Raw genomic sequence first — 20,323 nt, 5'->3', positions numbered from 1 at the left:
TAGGCATTTTACATTCCAGGCCACCAAAACCTCATCCACCTGTTATGGTCTGATGAGAATGCTCCGGAAGGTTCTCCCTTTGATTCCGTTCCAGGCGAGAAGAATCATGGTTCAGGCTCTGATACTTTCTCGCCTGGACTAAGGTAATGCTCTTTACCTGGGAGCTCCCGTGGCTGTGATCAACAAGCTCCAGGTCACTCAAAACTGTGCTGCCTGACTGCTCTTTCAAATTCCACGCTGGCAGTCGGCCAAACCAGATTTGAGGAAACTACACTGGCTCCCCGTGGCAGCTAGGATACAGTTTAAAGCCATGTTTTTGACCCAGAAGGCTATATGGAGAACGGGTCCAGCTATAATGCATCCTTTAGTCACCCCTTACCTCCCCCACAGAGCTCTTCGCTCCAGCTCATTACACCTGGCCACCGCCACTAAGATTAACAAGGCCCGTTGGGGTGGCCATTCATTCTCACACAATGCTGTGAGAATATGGAATTCCCTCCCTCTTACCCTCAGAGAGAACAACAATTTGCTGGCATTTAGAAAGCTTTTAAAAACTCATTTGTTTGGAATAACCTGTTAGCGCCCTTTCCTGTTGCCTCTCTGATTCTAGCCAAAGCGCTGCGAGGCCTCAGGGTAGATTATGCGCTATATAAATATAACTTTCATTTCATTAATTTTCGTTTTAAAAGTTATTCTCGTTGTTGGGAGAGAACATCATATCAGACAGGCTTGCGAAAAATTGGTCTACAACAGTAGGTGAAAGTTCGACCAAGTTCGAAAAAGCTGAAATAGTGCATATGTGAGAATGATTGCCATCATCAATTTCTACATCAGCAATGCTCACAGAAGGTTGTACCTGTGTGGTGCTGCTTTCATCTCGTACTTCACCGCCACCTAATCGTAATGATGAAGTCTCAACGAATGCCGTCATCAGAATAGGTAGCCGCTGGGGACAACACGTTGCATGAGTCTTTACCGGACCGAGCAAAGTATCGATATCCATTGGTACTGCTGATGGTAGTGTAGGACAGACGTCCAACACGCATTCTTCTCCGCATAGCAGACATCAAAGCACAGGTAAGATGCAATCTTGCCAGATTGGTCTGAATGAAATAAACCAAGTTGTATTCAGATCTCTTAATCCGAGGACTCTAGTGATTCGGTCTCGGTAGCGTATTGCTAGGATCGTTTCTTCCATCGTAGCTGGAGTTTTGTCTGTGGCTTGGCTTGCCATATCGGAGCAGAAGGATCAAAATTAAAATTCCTGCTACGAGTCCCACAGGAAGAGGCAGGCCGCCGAATAACGAATGCACAAAATTCGGGAAAATGCCCAGAACTGTTTCAAAGGGTGCTAACAGTCCCGAAAAAATGGTCTTAAATACATGTGCGATGCCATTGGTATCAGACATGTTTAAGATTTGACCTAACATTTCTACAAAATGTACGGGGCAATTTGTCGATAATAGGGAATGTATCTCTGCCGCTGTCCTTGCAACTTGCAGATCATACGTCTCTATGGACGAGGTTAAAGGCACAGTTGTCTGTAAAAGAATAGACTTAATTCTGCTTAAAGTATCAATTCGAATAGAAGAGATATTCAAAGAAGGCCATATTGCTGCCTCCATGTCTGGATTGCTATGTGGATAAAATACTTGCATACAGCAAATGACCCTGGAAGTAACGGTTACGAGAGAGGCTTTTCCTGGCACCATGCCACAACAGCTGTGGTCACTTATTAGAACGTAGCTGCCGTTGGAAAGCTGTCTGAACAATGGCTCTATCTGTTTTGCAGGAGTGCTGTGCAGTTGACATGAAAGGTTATTTGATGAACCCTCGCAGGTTCCATGCAAGTTAATACTTTGACACAGAAGTATACCCCTTAGTGATTTTTTACAATTGTTACCACTAAGAAATACCTCTTTTTTCCCTTCACTATAACATTTGTGTGTATAAGGTAAATTCCAGGTCGATTTGATGTATCCTTTACCCAACCTTGCATACAGGCCTGCTGGTATATATTTTTGGCAATACTTAAACTGGAAAGTTGTTATTGGAATTGTAATTGTTCCGTGTATTATCCATTCAATGACAGGTCTCTCTGACATTGTCAATGGTAATCTCTTAAGTTTTTCAATGCTCATAATCGTATAGTCTGCTCCTTTTTGTGCCAAACTGATTTGTTTATCAGTAAGGTTAAAGATAGAAAATAATGACGTTATGTTGGTTAGACGCCATGGCACGTAGCCTGAACGCAGGTTTTGCAACGTCCAGCCTACCTGTACAATAGAACGCAATTGGGACTGACCATGTTGTAACATTAGCAAGTCCTGCTCTATTATATCAATAGCAGATGATACAATGCTGTCCAGTGAATATATTCTGGTGGACAGAGTCGTTAACCCATTGTCCACTACAGAAAGTGATTTTTCCAAATAAATACAATCAATTTCTCGTATTTTTTCAGCAGTTTCAATTTGCATTACTTTCCATCTTCGTTGTAAGCAGCGTATATACCGGCGTATATGAAACATTTTTGACGCTGTTTGCGAGGTCCCAGTATGAAATCTCGCAAGTCAGCACCGTCTTTAAGTAAAGTCAAGTGTTGCCTAATTTCAGCCAGTGTGGATTTTTGTAGCCACTCAAGGCATAGTTTCCCTACACTGTATGTTGTAACTATCCCTGGATGTTGTCTCTGGGAATATCTTGGGTCTGGCCTGGTCTCTTTGAACCCCTGTATTTTATTCAGGAATCTATCTTGACAGTTATTTGTGTCTGTGGGCCAGATCAACCATTTTTTCCAATCAGGATTTGTTCTGTTTTGGTGTAAAATATGGGATACTTCTATCTCCACATCTGTAATGCTATTACTATCAGGTATGGGCTTTGGAATAGACGGTTTATTTAAGTCTTTTATCTTGGCTAAACCAAGACAGGTTGTTTGCTGAATGGTGTCATTCAGGAATATTATCTGTTCTGGGATCATGCAGGCTCTAAATAATGCTTCTAGACCTTGTACCTGCCAGTCTTTTGTACCCCTGATGGTTTTTGTTTCAATGTTGTTTTTCCAAAATTCAAAACCAATTGTAGACATTTTATCATAAACATTTTCAGAATAAATTAATTTAGTATTTGTCAACATTGTTTTCATTTCTGTCTTATTTAACATTTTAAAATAAAACGTTTCTGGATCACTGTTGTTAAACCCTGAGAAGTATTGGAATTTCTCATAAAATGTTTTCGAGCTGCATTCTGGCGGAGTTGGACCATGTTCCCATTGGTTATAAGTAAAAACATTTCTAGGTTGAGCAGATTTATGCAAATAGTGATGACTAAAATGATTATAGCAATACAACTCTTCATAATTTGATGAACCCTGTAAATAATCATGTTCTGTGAATTTAGATGACATTACTAAATCTGACATCATATTATTAATGTTTTCAAAGTCCCATTCATCAGAGAAAGTACTTGGTGTCACAAAGTCACTTAATGAAACCTTGAACTGATGTGGATATTTCAGGAGTTCAATCGGGCCATAGATTTCATAATCAGGTTTGTCCCATGCTACCCCACCGGGTATTGGATTGGCTGTGATGTTCACTGATGACAGTTCTCTTTTCTCGATGTGTGAGGATCTGTGAGGCTTTAGGTCCAAGTTGATGTTCTGACTTGCTGTGTCCATTGTACTATATTTTCCATCAATAAATATACCCAAACATAAAACCATGATGAGCCAAAGCAGGAGGAAAAGTACACCTAACACAATCCAAAATTCAATCCATGGTGAAATCAGATATGTTTCTTTTAGTTGATGAAAGAGTTCAGTCATTTTTTCTTTAAAAGTTTTTGTTGCTGGCATTTCTTCATGTTCACTTGGATCATCGGAAAAGTCATCGAAATTGATGAAGTAGCCAGATGCAGTTCTGTCAATTGTTGGAATTGCTTCCGGATTTTCATTAGTCTTTGGATCTTTCTTTGTTTCATTAGCATAGTCTGATGCTACATCATTGTAGACTGGTGTTTCTTGATGAACTGTTGCAATTTGGGTTTCAAGAGGCACAAGTTCCATGGCTTTGTTGCATAGTCCTTTTTTATTCACTGCAGGTTTATCAAAAGTGATTAGTCTTTCAGTTTGAACCTCTTGGATTGTAGCAAGTATTGGTCTTCTGCTATTTCTTGGGAGTACACTGGGCCTACTACTTATTATTGGCCACATGATTGTGGTTTTACCAGGTCGATGGATACAACTCTGTTCTCCTTTTTACCAGCAAGGGGCGGTAGTACTACTGATCTTGTTCCGCTGACAGCTAAGACAGGTACTGCTTTTCTGTAAGAAGGCCCAAATTCCTTCTTCACCGCGATCTTTTCTCTGATCAGATCCCCAATCTTTGGAATCCAGACAGGTCTTGCTGGGACAGGTGTTTTCTCTTCAGTGGTCGTTGGCTTTAACTTTATGTTACTTAGACTTCTTCTTGTTTCATTTAAGTCCTCTAAAACAGCTAAACGATCTTTGATATCAAAGGCTTTTTCTTTCACCACTGAAGTCTGACAATCTAAGTCCTGGATTTTCATTCTAGTGCCGAACAATAGTTCGTAAGGAGTGATAGCTTTTAGAGAATTTCTTGGCAGATTGTTAAGACTACGTTGGACACTTGTTAGATGTTTGACCCACCCATCACCCGAACCTAATACCCTCGCCGGTATAGATTGCTTTATGTCACGGTTTTTTCTTTCCACTACCGCATTTCCCTCAGGATGGAAGGGAGAAGAGTACCGCAATGCAATGCCCATGCTGGTCATGGCCTCTTTGTAAGCTCGAGAGCTAAATGCAGGACCCTGGTCAGAATGTAGCATGCCAATTGCGTATGTGCCGATAAAGACTTGCAAATCTTTTATAACAGTTCTGGCGTCAGCCGAGCGCTGGGGCCTACATCTTTAGTGAATCTAGTGTTAATAATTATGGGAAAACATTTCTCCGGTTGGATTTCTGCGTATAGATAGCCTGATGCTTTCTAATAACGGTGTCCTGGCAATAGTCTGGTCAGGTTCACAACTGCGATCTCTATTGCAGTTCTGAAAATCCATTGCAAAGTTTTAAATTTGCAAGCTCATCCCCGGTCACCAGTATTCTGATTGTAATTCTATTAGAGATTTCAAGATCTCTTGGTGCCTCAGACCCTGTCCCATATGTGCTTCTTGAATCAAGTAAGCCCTCCGGTTCGTGTTTGGAATTACTCTATCCCCCAATCCAGGGATTTGAGCAAAAGGAACGGAGTTTGCGTCAATTATGTATTTATTTCCCAGTGGATAATTTAGAGGTAACGCCGCATAGTTGCCTTTCTTTGAGGCTTTTACTGCTAGTAGGGTTTCACCGTCTATTTGTTTTTTAGTACGCTTTTTTGTGACTACGGAAGCCGGTTGAACTGCTGCCGCTGTGGCTCTGTTAGCCAATGAATTCCCTGCAACGTGAACGTCATCACGTTGATGACTCAGTGTATGTATCACGTGAGTCTTTCATAGTTCTTTCTGCAAAAGAACTACTTGTTCCCATAGCTTTTTATGCTTTATTGTGGCACCTGTGTCATCTTTGTAACCGTTTTGAATCCAGGTCTGCATGCTTTTATTGTAAGACTGGACGCAGTAATGCGAATCGCACACTATTAGTGTGGGGAATTTGCGATTGGCATTTTCAAGTGCCATTTTTAAAGAGCTTGCTGAGCTATACAGTGTCTGAGTGATTCCGTTTTGGTGATTATCGGTCTGAATTTACCAAAGCGCCAGCGACCTTTAACAATCGCGCACGCAGCATTATAAGATTTTTTCATCCACATCGTAATGTTGTGCAAATCTGTCCATGTAGATTACACAGGTGTACTGTTCAAGAGGCAGAATTTCGATTGACAGAGGATATTCATGTTCGTATTCTAGATTTTCTAGTTTTTTCATTTTCGGATCAAATGCGTGTTTCACGTCTTCTGCAACAAGAGAATTTTCCCATTGTATCCATTTTGGTTCTAATGCCACTGCATTTGGAATGCATGGTCTTGTTACTGCCTCAAGGGCTGATTCTTCTGTTAAAACAGATATGTTTCTCCCTTGGACTAGGGCTCTTTCTTATGCTACAGCAGTTTGAACTGCAGTTAGAATTTTTTCAGTAGAACTGAATTTGATTTCAGCTTGTGTGTACAAGTGTGATTTGTAAGCTATTGGTACCATTTCTCCCTCATTAGAGGTCAGGTACGTGAATCCGCATCTTCCTGGGATGACTCTGATTACAAGGTTGCGTACGTTTTTGCGTGTTTGCAATTTTGTTTTAGTTAACATGTCTGTTTGTAATGATATTAAAATTTCTGTGTGTTTCTGAGTCCAATTAATTGGTTTGAAATCAGGTTTTATTAATTCATAGAGTGGTTTAACCCTCTCTGCATAATTTAGAATGTATGTTCTTTCGAAATTCAGGAAACCTAGTATTGATTGTAAATTCTTCAGCGTTTTCGGTGCTTGGAGTACAGCACACTTCTCTAAGAAGTTGTCTGCTAGGGTTTTGCCTTCACTTGATAATTCATATCCTAAAAATAGGACAGTTAGGTGAGCAATTCGTGACTTTCTAAAGTTGAATTTGTACCCTTCAGCTGCGAACCCAAGTATTATGGTGTTCACTCTTTTTAAGTGAGTCTCCAGGTCATCATCTGTGAGATAGATGTCATCGACATAAGATAATGCCTCATCATCATATATTTGTAGTAACTCTGTTACCCTTGCTGAGAATAATCCTGGGATATTCTTGAATCCCTGTGGGAGTCGACAGAATTGTATATGCGACCCCATTGTTGAGAAAGCAGTCAAATACCTGCTTTCAGGTGCAATGTTTTGACAAAAGAAGCTATTAGAGATATCTAATGTCGTTTTATATTTTTTGCGCACAATGTTATTCATTAGTGCTGCACTGTGTGAGTTTTGTACTGCAAATGTCTTGCAGCAGGAGTTTAGGTGTCTGTAGTCCAAAACTAGACGATATGAATCGTCTGGCTTGGAGACAGGAAACAAAGGATTGTTCATTTGTGAGGTGCATGTTTCAATCATCCCTTGATATTCAAGTAGATCTAAGATCTCCCTGACTTGCTTTTTAGCTTCTTGTTTAACTGGGTACTGCCTTTGTGCAGTAGGTTGACTTTTTAACTGGATTTTGTGGGGAGGAGAATCCTCATCCCATCCTACATGATTTTTATATAATGCAGGGGCTTGGGCCACTGCCCATTTTCTTGCAAATGTGTATTTTTTATGAATTGGAATATGATTTGAGAAGGCAGGCATAATCATTTCTTCGCCATGAGGGCACCCCCTCACAAACTCTGGTGGCCAGTCTTTCTCTGCTAACAGGATATCATAGCCAAAAGAGACCCCTTACTTTCCTAGATTTGTCCCCCTCTATAAGCAATGTTATTTTTTGGGGTTTGCTAACTCTGGTGTCCACAGTTTCCACTTGAATGTATTCATTCGTGTCCACTGTCTCCAGAAGATTCATCAGGATCTTGCGAGCTATGGTCACTTCTGCTGCGCTGTCTAGCACTGTCTCGGCCCACTCTCCGTTTCTCAGTTGTGTCCTTAAATTCCTCGGCATGTTTTATTTTAATACTAGCTACCTTCTTATTTGGAAATTGTAATTTTTTACTTTGATGAACAGGTTCCTTGTCTTTGGACTTGACGTGCTCTTCTTTGTGTTCTGACCATCCTCTTCTTTCCGATGTCTGTGTGGAAGTTTGAAAAGATCGAGAGGGATGTGTATCAATATCTTGATATCTGTCAGGTTTTCTCAATTTATCCCTATCTCTAAGGTTGTATCTTTTCTCAGAGGGCTCACTCTGGGGAGACTTGCCTCCTCGTTCTGGAGATCTATCTCTCCGTTTAGGAGACCTTCCTCTGGACTGAAACCGTTTTTCTCTGGGAGTGGATTGTTTATTACCCTCCCAACTCTTTTTTGGAGTGTTGAGATTATTTTTAATAAAGGTTTTTTCAGGATTTTCAGTTAGTTTTGGTTTTACTGGTTTCCCACCCAAACTATCTCTCCCTAGTTCTTCATAGGATTTTTCTATGATTCTGGCAAGTTCAAATGGTTGTTCTGCTATATCTGTTTCTTTCAATTTCTGCAGGTATGTTATATCGTCAATTGCCCATTGAACTAATTCTCTATATGCCTTTGTTAATTCTTTTAGTTTAACTAATAGTTCTTCGCTTGACATTTTTCCTATGTCGAAATGTGGTGTGTAGCCAGCTAGAACCGGCCACGTGGCTTCTGGTCTACCTAGTGGACCGAGCCTGGTGATGTGATTTTGATGTTTTAGGGCGCCATTAAACCAGAGCAGGTACTCTTGGTAAGTTATTGGGATTTCAATGGCCTCGAAAGGAGCGTATTCATCCGGAGGTTCCTCTATTTTGTAATAGTGGAAGTCTTGTGTCACAGCGTGTGCTGCTGGAAAATGTATCCATGAATAGAATACCTCTGTCTGTCAATATTCATGGGCCTCTACCACAAATATGACTGTACCACCTCTTGGTGATAGTCCATTTTTTATAAGTTTAAAAGTTATAGTTCTTCTTACATTGACCTGAATGATTATAGCATTCGGATCTTCCTCTCTGAGACTTGTGTCATCCGCTAGGAGTTGAGCTGCCATTCTAGCTTTCTCCCTTTCATCGTCACTTTCCGTCATTTTTACTAACAGAAAGCTTTTTGTTGCAGATCAAGTTTCAAGGAAACAAAGATTAGGTGCACAATATTTTGGAACACTGTATCCTTCAACATTGACTAAACAAAAAACTAATACATAGGAATCTCTTCCTACTAAGTTCCGGAGGATATTAACCTTTTACCCACTCCAGACGTCTTTTGGAGTTTTTACGGGAAAAAGGGGTCTGTGTGAAAAGCACGACTGAGTTACTCTAATGTCTTGCGTTAGATTATCGCCTTACCAAACATTGGGCGCCATGTAGTGTAGTTCCTATATTCCCAATAGGCTCTGCGCATTGGAATAACATAAACAGCAGTTTAGACGTAGGACTGAGGTCATCTAGGTCTCTACTGACTATGTTAGACTTAATTGGGTTTGTCAGCTAGCTCAGAGGTCACTAGAAACTTTCTCGAATGTTCAGGAAGGAGTTAACTGTCCTGATTAGACAAGCAGGGATTAGTTTCTGACAACCGCATAAACATGACAACTTTTGCTCCCTCAGAATAAAGAGTATATCTCTAGAGTCGTGTGAAAACAATAGACAGCTATTTCACTCAGTCAATCGTGCATGCTTAATTTCACCAGGAGTGCAGAGAAATAGAGAGACGGGCGTTTTCAATAAAATTTGTTATTTATTGAGCAGTCTTCTTTCTCATGCAAGAGAAGTGAGTTTCCACAATTGCAATACTTATCATGAAGTAAAGTGCGTACAGTAAAAGTATTATTATGAAATAATACTGTAAAAGCATTGATATGGTTTCTTAACCATATGATACTTTAAAATGGATAAAATATATACATACATAAAAACATTGACTAACGTACTCAACTGGTGCTTCTAAGATATGCCTACCCCGGTGTACCTGACCTGAGCCTAATACGTGGGAAGGAGTAAGTAAGTTGCAGTTTAAGTTAAGTTGGTTTTTGCCAAGAATCTGAATCAAGAATTCTCTTAAGGTTTTAATCAGCTCCGTACCTTGGTTCTAGAATGAAGGAGGTCTTGCATCTCTCTCTCAGGACTCGATCTCCCAGATTCCTGCAAGGGTGACTGGAAACACCGGAGCTGGAATTTCTCGGCAAGAGAAAAGACAGCATCTCTCTCAGTGCGTCAAGTGGGAGGGTCGGCTTCCTTCGGCACTCGCATCAGCTGGGCGTCGGGCAAGTAGATAGCCGCTCTGCTCCAAACCACTGTGTGTTTGCTTAAGGCAACGTCGGTATATTTATACCTGAAAGGTGCCGGGTTTGACGTAAGGTTGGACATAAGACGTCACTAAGAACTAACAGTTCTTTCTGGACTCCAGGAGTTCTTGTGCAAATCAAAACAAAAGCAGGGGGATCTCCCGGGCTGCTGGAGCTTGGTTTGTTTAAAGAACGCGTTGTACTTTCTAGGAGTCTATGCGAGTAGCCTTGCCGTATTTGGACTGCATTGGCTATGACTAAATATGGACATGATTCTTATGCCTTTATAAGGATATGTTTTGTTATAACCACATAAGGGCATGAATTGGGGATATCTAATTAGGGTCCTAGATAGAGTCACAACAGTGTGAATGTGTGTTTTGGCTTGCCTGAGTTGGCTGGCCAAAGAGACTCAAGCAATTAGGGAGTGGAGTGCACATAGCACTCCTCCTTCCCCACCCATGTCTAGGCCCGCCCCTCCCAACAGCGCTGGCTTAAAGGCAGCAAATGCAAATTAAAATTATGAAAGAACATCATTTTATTTTACATTTGCTGGCTCTGAACCAGGCAGTGGGGCAACACTCCTCCACCATTGTCGAGGAGCTGCCCCTGCATAATGCACATGCATGAGCCATGTTTGTCTATGACAACAAAAATCAGCCTTAGGTATCCGGACATCAGTACAATTGGGGCACTCGGGCAGGGTTGCATGTCCATTAAAATGCAGAGGATTTTTTTGCCCCAACAGATGTCCTGCCTAGATCAGAACACCCTAAACCAGCTCTTAACCTGGAGAGGTTGGGTGGTCAGATCAGTATAATCAGGAGGAAAGGCCATCAGAGTTCCTGTGGCTCAACCCAGTTCTGTGTTGCACTAAAAAGTCTAATCCCCATTTCAGAACCTTATGATTCATGTGCACCACAAACTTAATACCAACCAAATAAGGACTGAACTTACACAAGGCCCTTACTATGCCGAAGAACTCCTTCTCAATAGGCATTGAGTTGTGTTTGCTGAGTAGTAAACTCCTACTAATAAAGGCTACCAGGCACTCTCTACCTTTGTCATCCACCTGACACTTGGTTGCATTGATGGTCAGTTTTACCTCCTGTATCCTAGCCAATACCTGCCTTAGGTGTCTCAGTTGATTCTGCCATAAATTGCTGATCACCTCAATGACATCCAGGTAGGTCACACAGAACTCTTCCAGCCCTGCAAGAACATAGTTCAACAAGCACTAAAACGTAGCAGGAGCATTCTTCAACCCAAATGGCAATGTTTTGAACTGGCAGTAAAATAAAATCTCCCCCTGGGAGGTCAATAATCCACAATAATATACTCATCAACCATAGATTCAAGCAACCATCAAGCTTGCACGGTGTCATGTCCCTTGCAAGGGGGTAATCATTCACATTAACAAAACAGCCAGTGAAAGAGCCTGATCTAGGAAGTCAGAACATCCCTCAGACTCTATTATATTCTTTTTGGCGATATCACATTTATTTTTTGCAGAGTTTTATATAGCGCGAACTAGACCCGAACTGAATCGGGTATCAGAGCGCTTTACATAGCACCAGTTACGTTACATGAGGACAGACACACATTCATTTTAGGCACGGGGAGATTAAGTGACTTGCCCAGAATCACAGGAGGTTTTTGGCGTCGTTACCGAGACTCGAACCCAGATCCCCAGGTCCGAGGTCGAGCGCCCTAGCCGTTAGGCCAACTCCTCTCCCCTTAGGCCAACTCCTCTCCCCCTTTTAACCTTGTTCCCTTCGTAGCTCCCCTGGGGAATGACTAGATTATTATCACTTATATTACTTCATTTATAATAGTGCCTGGCACATCTTATAAGTCAGCATATATTTTACAACGCTGTATCATGAGCTCTAGTGTAACTTTAATTAATATTATTAAGAATGGCCACTGAACTTATCGGACTGAAACTGGTTTTATGCATCATGTATCCACCAAGCAGTTACTATCAGAAATCTTCTGAACTATCTTGTATGGCCCACACCATTTGACCTTAAAAGCCCTGGGCAATAGGCTTTAGCACCAAATCCTCCTGACCTCTTTATATCCAGTTAGTGTAGCTTTAATGTAAGAAGATCTGGGTAACTCCCCTCTTCCGTATACTTAGAGTGAAGTTCTGTATTTACTGAGATAAAATACAATCTGGGGAAGTAACAGAGAGTGAAAGATTATACAACAACAGGAGTCCCACACAAATTAGATGTCATAAATACCTGTGTGAGTTTTGCGGATACCTTATACTTTAAGGTGCTGGCAAGGTGAGGAGGCTCACTATAGACAAGACAGTTAAAACAAAACAGGAAATAAAGATACAACATCCATTTGTATAACTGTGCTAGTCGAGGATATAGGTAAAAAAACACAAAAAGGTATAGAGCCTTAGAAAAAATAACTATGTTCTTATTTCTCAAAGACTACAGAAACAAGATTTTATAGTTTTACTTTTGTCCATGGGCATCTCATCACAAAACATCAAGAAGGCGGATACTTCAAATCAGCAGACTATTATCAGATAAATGAAACCTATAGGCATCAGCATAAATCACTCAAGCGTAGCGTGCTTTACCACCAAGATGACTGTCGCCTTTGGTTCTTTCACCATCCATGTTTTTTCCTCTTTTTATTAATGAATGCATATCAGGAGTTGAGGCAGGAGGGCAGATTCAAGGTCCCCCAGGGTACTACGGGGATCAAAGGAGAGCCGATATGGAAGCCAACAAAAATGCTAACTCGTGTTGCAAACAGTGATCCAGATGAAGAAAGCAAGTGCCCAACAGCAGGAAGTTGCAGGTATGAACACTACAATGTCAAGCAGCTTTCTGCTGGGTGAGCCGGCTTTATGCTGACAGTGCTCTGCCCCTGTTGCATCCTAAAGTGGGATCACAGCAAGCATGGCAGTGAGAGAGTGTCTGAGTGGGTCAGTCAGCCGGTGCATGACTCTGAGTGGATCTGTGATCGGGTGCATGAGTCGCTGAGTGGGTCCGTGAATGGGACCAAGAATGTCTTGGTGGGTCTGTGTGTGAATGGATGAGGGTCTGAGTGGGTCTTTGAGAGCATGCAAGAGTCTCTGAGTGGGTCTGTGAGGGGGTGTGTGAGTGTCTCAGTGGGTCCGTGAGTGGGTGTGTGAGGCTCTGAGTGGGTCTATGAGTTGATGCATGAGTGGGTGAGTTAGTGTGTGAGTGAGTCTCTGAGTTGGTCTGTGAGTGTGTGAATGATTCTCTCAGTGCATCTGGGAGTTGGTAAATGAGTGCTAGAATGGATCTGCGAGTGGGTGCATGAGTGTCTGAGTGTGTCTGTGTTTCTGAGTGGGTCTATGAGTAGGTACGTGAATGGGTCTGTGAGTGAGTGCATGAGTGTATGAGTGGGATTGTCAGTGGGTGTGTTGTAAACAAAAGTAAGGGTCACACTGGAGCAGGTCCTCATGTCATCTCCCCCTATGAGGCTCTTCCTGTCCAGCTTGCCTGCAGTCAGCTACCCTCTGCTGCCATCGGTTTTGTGGCTCCTCTTCTCATTTTCTGCCTGCTTTTCTGCCTCTTCTCGCCTCACTACTGACCTCAATTTAGCCTCTTTCTGCTCATTCTGCTAATTATTTTACCTCTTTCTTCTCGCTCAATACCTTTATTCTGCCTCTTGCTGCTTGTTTCTGACTTCGATTTTGCCTCCTGCTGCATGTTTCTGACCTCTATTTTGCCACTTTCTGCTCATTTTGCCCATTATTTTGCCTCTTTATGCTCTCACCTGACCTTTGCTTTGCCTCTTTCTGCTAATTTCTGACCTTTTTTATGCCTCTTGCTGCTTGTGTATGACCTCTATTTTGGCTCTGTTTGCTACCGTCTGGCCCTTATTCTGCATCTTTCTGATCCCTTCTGACCTTTATTCTGCCTCTTTATGCTCATTTCTGACATTTATTGTGTCACTTGCTGCTTGTTTCTGACCTTTATTCTGCCTTGTTCTGCTCATTACTCACCTTTATTTTGCCTCTTTCTGCTCTTTCCTGACCTTTATTTGACCTCTTTCTGCTCATCTCTCATCTGTATTTCGCCTCTTTCTGCTTGTTGATGACCTTTATTTTACCTCGTACTGCTTGTTTCTCCCCTTTATTTTGCCTCTTGGTGCTGGTTTCTGACATCTATTTTATTTTGCCTCTTTCAGCTCATTTCTAGCCCTGGGCGGTGAACTCCGCTCTGTTCACGGAGTTTGTCGAGTTTTCTGCACTCTACGTTCCGCGCACCTCTCACGGTGCAGAAAACTCCACTTCGCGTAGGGCAGCGGAGTTTGTTTCCCTGCTCAGGCTTGGGTATGGTAAGTTTTCTGGTGTGTGCTGCTGCTCAGGTATAATTTCTACCGGAGTGGCAGGAAGACCAGCACCAACAGCAGTTCACACTGCACTCCGCCACTTGCGGAACTTCACAGAGTTTTTTTGTAACTTCGCGGTGTTCCGCGTAGCAAAACTCTGCAAACTACGCAAAAGATGCCCAGGCTTACAGTCATTTCCCTCTATTATTTATTCTCTGTCTTTTAGTTTCTCACCTTTATTCTGCATACTTTTTTGCTAATTTCTGACCTTTATTTTGCCTCTATCTGCTCCCATCTCACCTTTATTCTGCCTGTTTCTGCTCATTGCTGATCATTATTTTGCCGCTTTCTGCTCTTTTCACATCTTTATTTCTGCTCATTGTTGACCTTTATTCTGCCTTTTTCTTCTGGTTTGTGGCTTCTATTTGCCACTTTTTGCTCTCTTTTGATCCTTATTCTACCCCTTCCTGAAATGTTCTGACCTTTATTCTGCCTCTTTCTGCTTGTTACTCACCTTTATTTGGCCTCTTTCTGTTCCTTGCTGATATTTATTTTGCCTCTTTCTGCTCACTTCTCACCTTTATTTTGCAACTTGCTGCTCGTTTCTGACCTTTATTCTGTCTCTTTCTGCTAATTTCTGACCTTTATTTTGCCTCTTTCTGCTTCTTTCTCACCTCTATTTGGCCTCTCTCCCCTCGCTTCTGACCTTTATTCTGCACACTTTCTGCTCACTTCTGACCTATATTCTGCCTCTTTCTGCTTCCATTGGAACTTTATTCTGCCTTTTTCTGCTGTTTGCTGATCATTATTTTGCCTCTTTCTGCTTGTTTCTCATCTTTATTTTGCCTCTTTCTGCCCATTCTGCCTTTTGCTGCTGGTTTCCGACATCTATTCTGCCTCTTGTTGCTCTCTTATAACCCTTATTCTGCCTCTTTCTAATCTGTTCTGACCTTTATTCTGCCTCTTTCTGCTCATTTCTGATCTTTATCCTGCTTCTTGCTACTGGTTTCTGACTTCTATTTTACCTCTTTTTGATCTCCTCTGACCGTTATTCTGTCACTTTCTTATCCATTCAGTCCTTTATTCTGCCTTTTATGCTTGTTTCTGACCTTTATTCTACCTCTTTATGCTCATTAATCACATTTATGTTGCCTCTTTCTGTTTCTTGCTGACCTTTATTCTGCCTCTACCTGCTCTTTTCCACAGGACTGCGGATAGAGCCTTGAGGCCCCGTAGTCTCAGTTGGTTTTCCCACCTCCAGCATTGCTGCTGAATGGAGAGAGCTGCTGGAAAGACAACTCCCTACATGCTGGAGCAATTGTTTAATCTCTTTACCTGCCCTCATATCTGCCGGCAGGGAAAGAGATGAAAACTCCACTGCCACCGGGCAGGAGCACTTTGACAACTTCTGCCCACTGGAACTGGAAAGTTTGCTTTTGCTTGGAAGGAGCTGTCAAATCTCTCTCCAAACAAAAGCAAACAACTGTGTTCCAGGTGTGGGCACCTTGGGACAAAGCAGGAGCCAGCCGTGGGCGGTGGTGGTTCCCGGGGACATGTTTTGCTCCAGGAGGGAACCACATGGCCCCCCTCCTTCTGTTTGCATGGGCCACCTCAGGGAGGTGGTGATTCCCAGGACTGAGAATGGCCCAGGATAGGGCCACATGACCCCCATTCTTTTTTATTATGTGAAACGCAAAACAGTCTAAGAGCAGCACACTCTAACTGCTGGTGCTAGCTTTGGGGGTAAATACAACGTTTTCATCCTTGCACGCTGGTATTGAACGTCATTGCACTTATGCACTTATCGGAGCTTACATTTTATTCTTTTTCGTCCATATATCTTCTTTATCACATATGCTAAATGCTTTACTTCTTGACCATGTCGCGTTGATGCAGTCACAGGACCTTTCTACCTTGGATTCCTTTCTAGTTAGAAATACTGTTTCTTTTAAATCAGAACACCTTTCCTCTGAACATAGTTGGAATGCTTATGGACAATATCATGGTGAATGGTTTCTCCTGTTCTTCTTTCATTGTTATTTTTTCTTCCTAAGACTTTCAGCTTGGATCTTTGGATGCATGCTTTTTCATTTACACATAGAAAATGTTTTCCCCTGATGAAGGGCTGTGTCCTGAGATGCATTGGGATTGAGTCAATTTATGAAAACTACGACTTACGTTGAAAAAATGTGAATACTGAACACAAACATTGATGATATCAACATAATGAGAGAATACAAATCTTTTTACAAGTGCATACAGACTATTGAAGTTTTTGATCGATCACAGTGTGCACAAGTGGGGCTACTGATCTAATTTTAGACAGAGCTTTTTTTAATGCTTTTTCACTAATGCCCCTTATTAGAGGCTATACCCTCTGGCAACCCACATCAGATCAACTTGAATACTTTTTGAATTAGGTTTTGTGTACCAGAGAGTGCCACAAACCACAGATTAAATCTATATTGCTAGAAATGTAACTCTCTCTCCTCTTACTCCTTCCTCTCTCCTAATACTACCCCCTTTTTCTTATAATCTCCTCTGTCCTCATACTGCCCTTCTGTGGTAAATAAATAAATAATACCTCTATTTTTGAATGGATAAATGAAGAACAGATAGCTCAATAAATAAGAGTCAAGATTCGAGGTAGTAGGAGTTTTGCAGGTTTATTACAGCATAAAGGACAGGAACAGGACAACCTGCACAGGAATAGGATGGCAGGGCCCGGCAGCTGCCGGGGCTGGATCTGGGATGAGCGCGCTAGCTTTTAATAACAATACACAAATATATATAGTAAAACAGTTGCATTACAGTACATATGACAGGCGGAGCAGTGGGTGGAGCAAAGGGTGTGACGCGTAGCAGTCGCGAAAGATAAGGGTGAAAGTGGGTGTAACAGGGCGTATACATAGACATGTGATGCAAACGTAACAGAATATGTCATGAATGGGGCGGAAACACGGAGGGGGCTACCTAAGGAGCCGGGACCTCTAACCTAGTGGTGCGCGCAAACTGGCAATGACGTGTTACTAGGAGAAGCTGGGGGCTACGAACTCTGTGCTAGGAGCAGGGACTGAAGTCTGGAGAGTCAGGGCGACATGTACCTAAACAGTATCTAGTATCTGATGTTTAGAGAACATGTTGATATAAACTAGAAGTCAGGAGGGGAAAGGCTAACTTGATTCTAAGACTGGAGCATGCATTATTCTACATGTAGTGCGTGATGAAGAATACTAAATGATCATTAATACAGTATTTCTCTAACATGGAGACGTAAAGGCTAGACTATGACGGTAACTATTGATGCGATTCAGTAGCTTTAAGAATGCAGAGAAGGAGGGCTGGACTGATAACTAGAATCATAACATACTCTTGGCAGACTCAGAGGCAGAGCCAGGCTGAACCGGGCACTGTGAGGCAGGAAGTAAGTGAAGGGTCAGGGATACAGGTGGGGGCTGTATCGCTCCTCAGCGAGGGCTTCAGGAGACAGGAGCTGAATCTGGTGTCCGGGCCCTTTTGAGGCCTAGAAACGGGGACTTTACAATGGAATAACGTGCACACTGAGAAACGTGGCAACGTAACTTTAAATAGGCCTGATATTCGTAGTATTCACGAGAACTGGAAACTGGCATACTAGAGATGGACACAACTATAATTGCGTCTTTAATCGAACATGGTGAATACATATGCATATTAATCATGCACACATAACATATGATGGATGACACGTAGGGACACAGAACATGGCAAAATTTACTTTTCCACATTCCCTCCTTGTCACTACGTTTCCATCAGGAAACATCAATATTCATGATACCATCTATCATTTCATACAGCATCAATTGTTCGTCTCGAATTTTCTTGGAACGGGATTTAGAATGGGACTTGGGACTAGGAATACAAGAGGTAGCACAAATGCCGCAAATCGCAGGGCCACATTGTATACAGAGGCAGCAACTGAATATGATCGCTACTGCAATACCTAGAAAGGACAATACTTTCCATCCCCAAGTGGAAATCATATTCCAGAACCAACCGGACCATGTCCAGGTGCCTGGGTCTTGGTGTAACAGATGGGCAATTTTATGGAGTCTGGTTATAGCTGAATAAACAGACGGCGCGTTATTTGGAATGAAAATGCAGCAACTAGATCCGATGACTCTACATGCCCCGCCCCTATCGGCCAGTATGACGTCAAGGACGACACGATTTTGGAGCACGACAAATCTCATAGCAGATTGCTCTTCGGTTAAGTTACCTAGAGCAGAGGCAGTCTCATTTACTACAGCTTCAAGGGTTCTGGTTAACCTACGGATTAGCTTACTATTCTGGATAGGTCCTATAAAAAAGAAGAAACCTCTATTGAAATCTGTATACTGTTCTAGAGCAGTTTCAGTATAATCGACAATTGGGGACTCAATCTCCCTTCTATGTCTAAGGTGTACTAGATGTGTGTTTCTATGATAATCAGATGGGGCTAGGAAAACTGGTGGCAGTAGGAAGGCAATGTAACAGGTTCCCTCCCAATCGAGGGGCAGACGAACATATGCGGTCTGACCACAAATAAAATAAGAATGACGTGAAGCTTTGAAAATAGATTTCCCATTGTCCCTATACTTGATAATAGTAGTACAATCACTATGTCCTACATGTACGGAACCATTATTTCGGACACATAATTCGCCTTTGACTGGTAGTACCGAAATAGCAGGTAAGTCTGGAGTAGTATCAGACTGAACATTCAGGACCATAAAATTCGAAGAATAATTACCTAAGTTGTAAACTTCATTCTCTAGATCTAACCCTGTTCTGTGGGGAAGACCTTGCTTGTCTGGGAAACATGTACTGTTAAGGAAAGACATATCTGTTGAGGATGACATTAACGTGGACCATGCTCCACACGAACCATTATGAGAAAATGGATAAGGAAAGAGTGGCAGAACTCCCTTCGGTGTCTGGAAAGGGGGGAGTCGACCACACACCCAACAATTAGTGGCATTGCTGGTCTGGTGTGAATAATGTAACATGCGGATAAAAGAATTGTTACGCATAGCGAGGCGGTAAGAGAGTTCATGAGGAGGCAGATCACTAAACGTGTGCCCTACTGTAACATTAGAAGACTTATTTTCATGAGAAACTGGAAAATACAAGTAGAATGCATAACTGGTGCAGGCAATCATAATGCTGAGAAATAATATGAAACTTAGAAAAACGATACATCGGATTGAGTTTTGACTAACTCTCTCACTATGGGGGTCTATTTTATACATGTCAGAAACCGGTCTAACCGTTTCACCTAGGGGAGGACTTAGACAATCAAACTGGCTGACTTATTTTACTAGACCTTAACTTTTTCTTATACTCCTGTTGCGGAGTTTCCTCTAACAGGGAGGGTGCAATATCATTGTCTTTTGCGGGACAGTCCTTAAGAATAGTACTTTGGCAGTCCTTTAAATCCTCGGAAATGTTCTTTGAAACTGGTTTCAATCCATAAAACTTTTTGATATGCGAAAGATGCACCCAGCCTTTGCGTCCCTCCAACTTCACGGCTGTACGGGTGGCCAGGAGGACCTGTCGGGGCTCCTTCCAGCGAGGCTCCAGCGGACTTGAGCGATCAAAATTTCTCACTAAGACCATGGATCCGGGAACGATTTCATGCGGTGCCACCTCGGTATTGTCTGGAAATGCGGCGGCAACCTGTGAACGACAAGAGTTGAGGGCAGACATCAAGGAAGCTAGGTAATCTGTCAGCATATTACTTGAAACATCGGTAATACTTCGAGGTCTAGGTGTACCCCACATGTTAGGGGGGCGGCCGAATACGACCTCATACGGGGACAGCCCTGATCTGGAATGTGCGACCATGCGCATATAAAACAAAGCGACTGGCAGAGCTACTAGCCAGTCCACACCTTTCTCTTTACATACTTTGGCGATGCGGATTTTCAGGGTCTGATTATGTCTCTCTACGAGACCGGCTGCTTCTGGATGGCGTACACAATGGAACTTCCACTGGTACCCTAACAAAAGGGAAACGTGCTTCATTAGCTCGGATGAGAATGGCTGGCCGTTATCAGAATATA

Source organism: Lissotriton helveticus, chromosome 4_1 (assembly GCF_964261635.1).
Source record: "Lissotriton helveticus chromosome 4_1, aLisHel1.1, whole genome shotgun sequence".
NCBI lineage: Eukaryota > Metazoa > Chordata > Amphibia > Caudata > Salamandridae > Lissotriton > Lissotriton helveticus.
The sequence above is the reverse complement of the archived record's forward strand: the minus strand, read 5'-3'. Positions refer to the sequence as shown.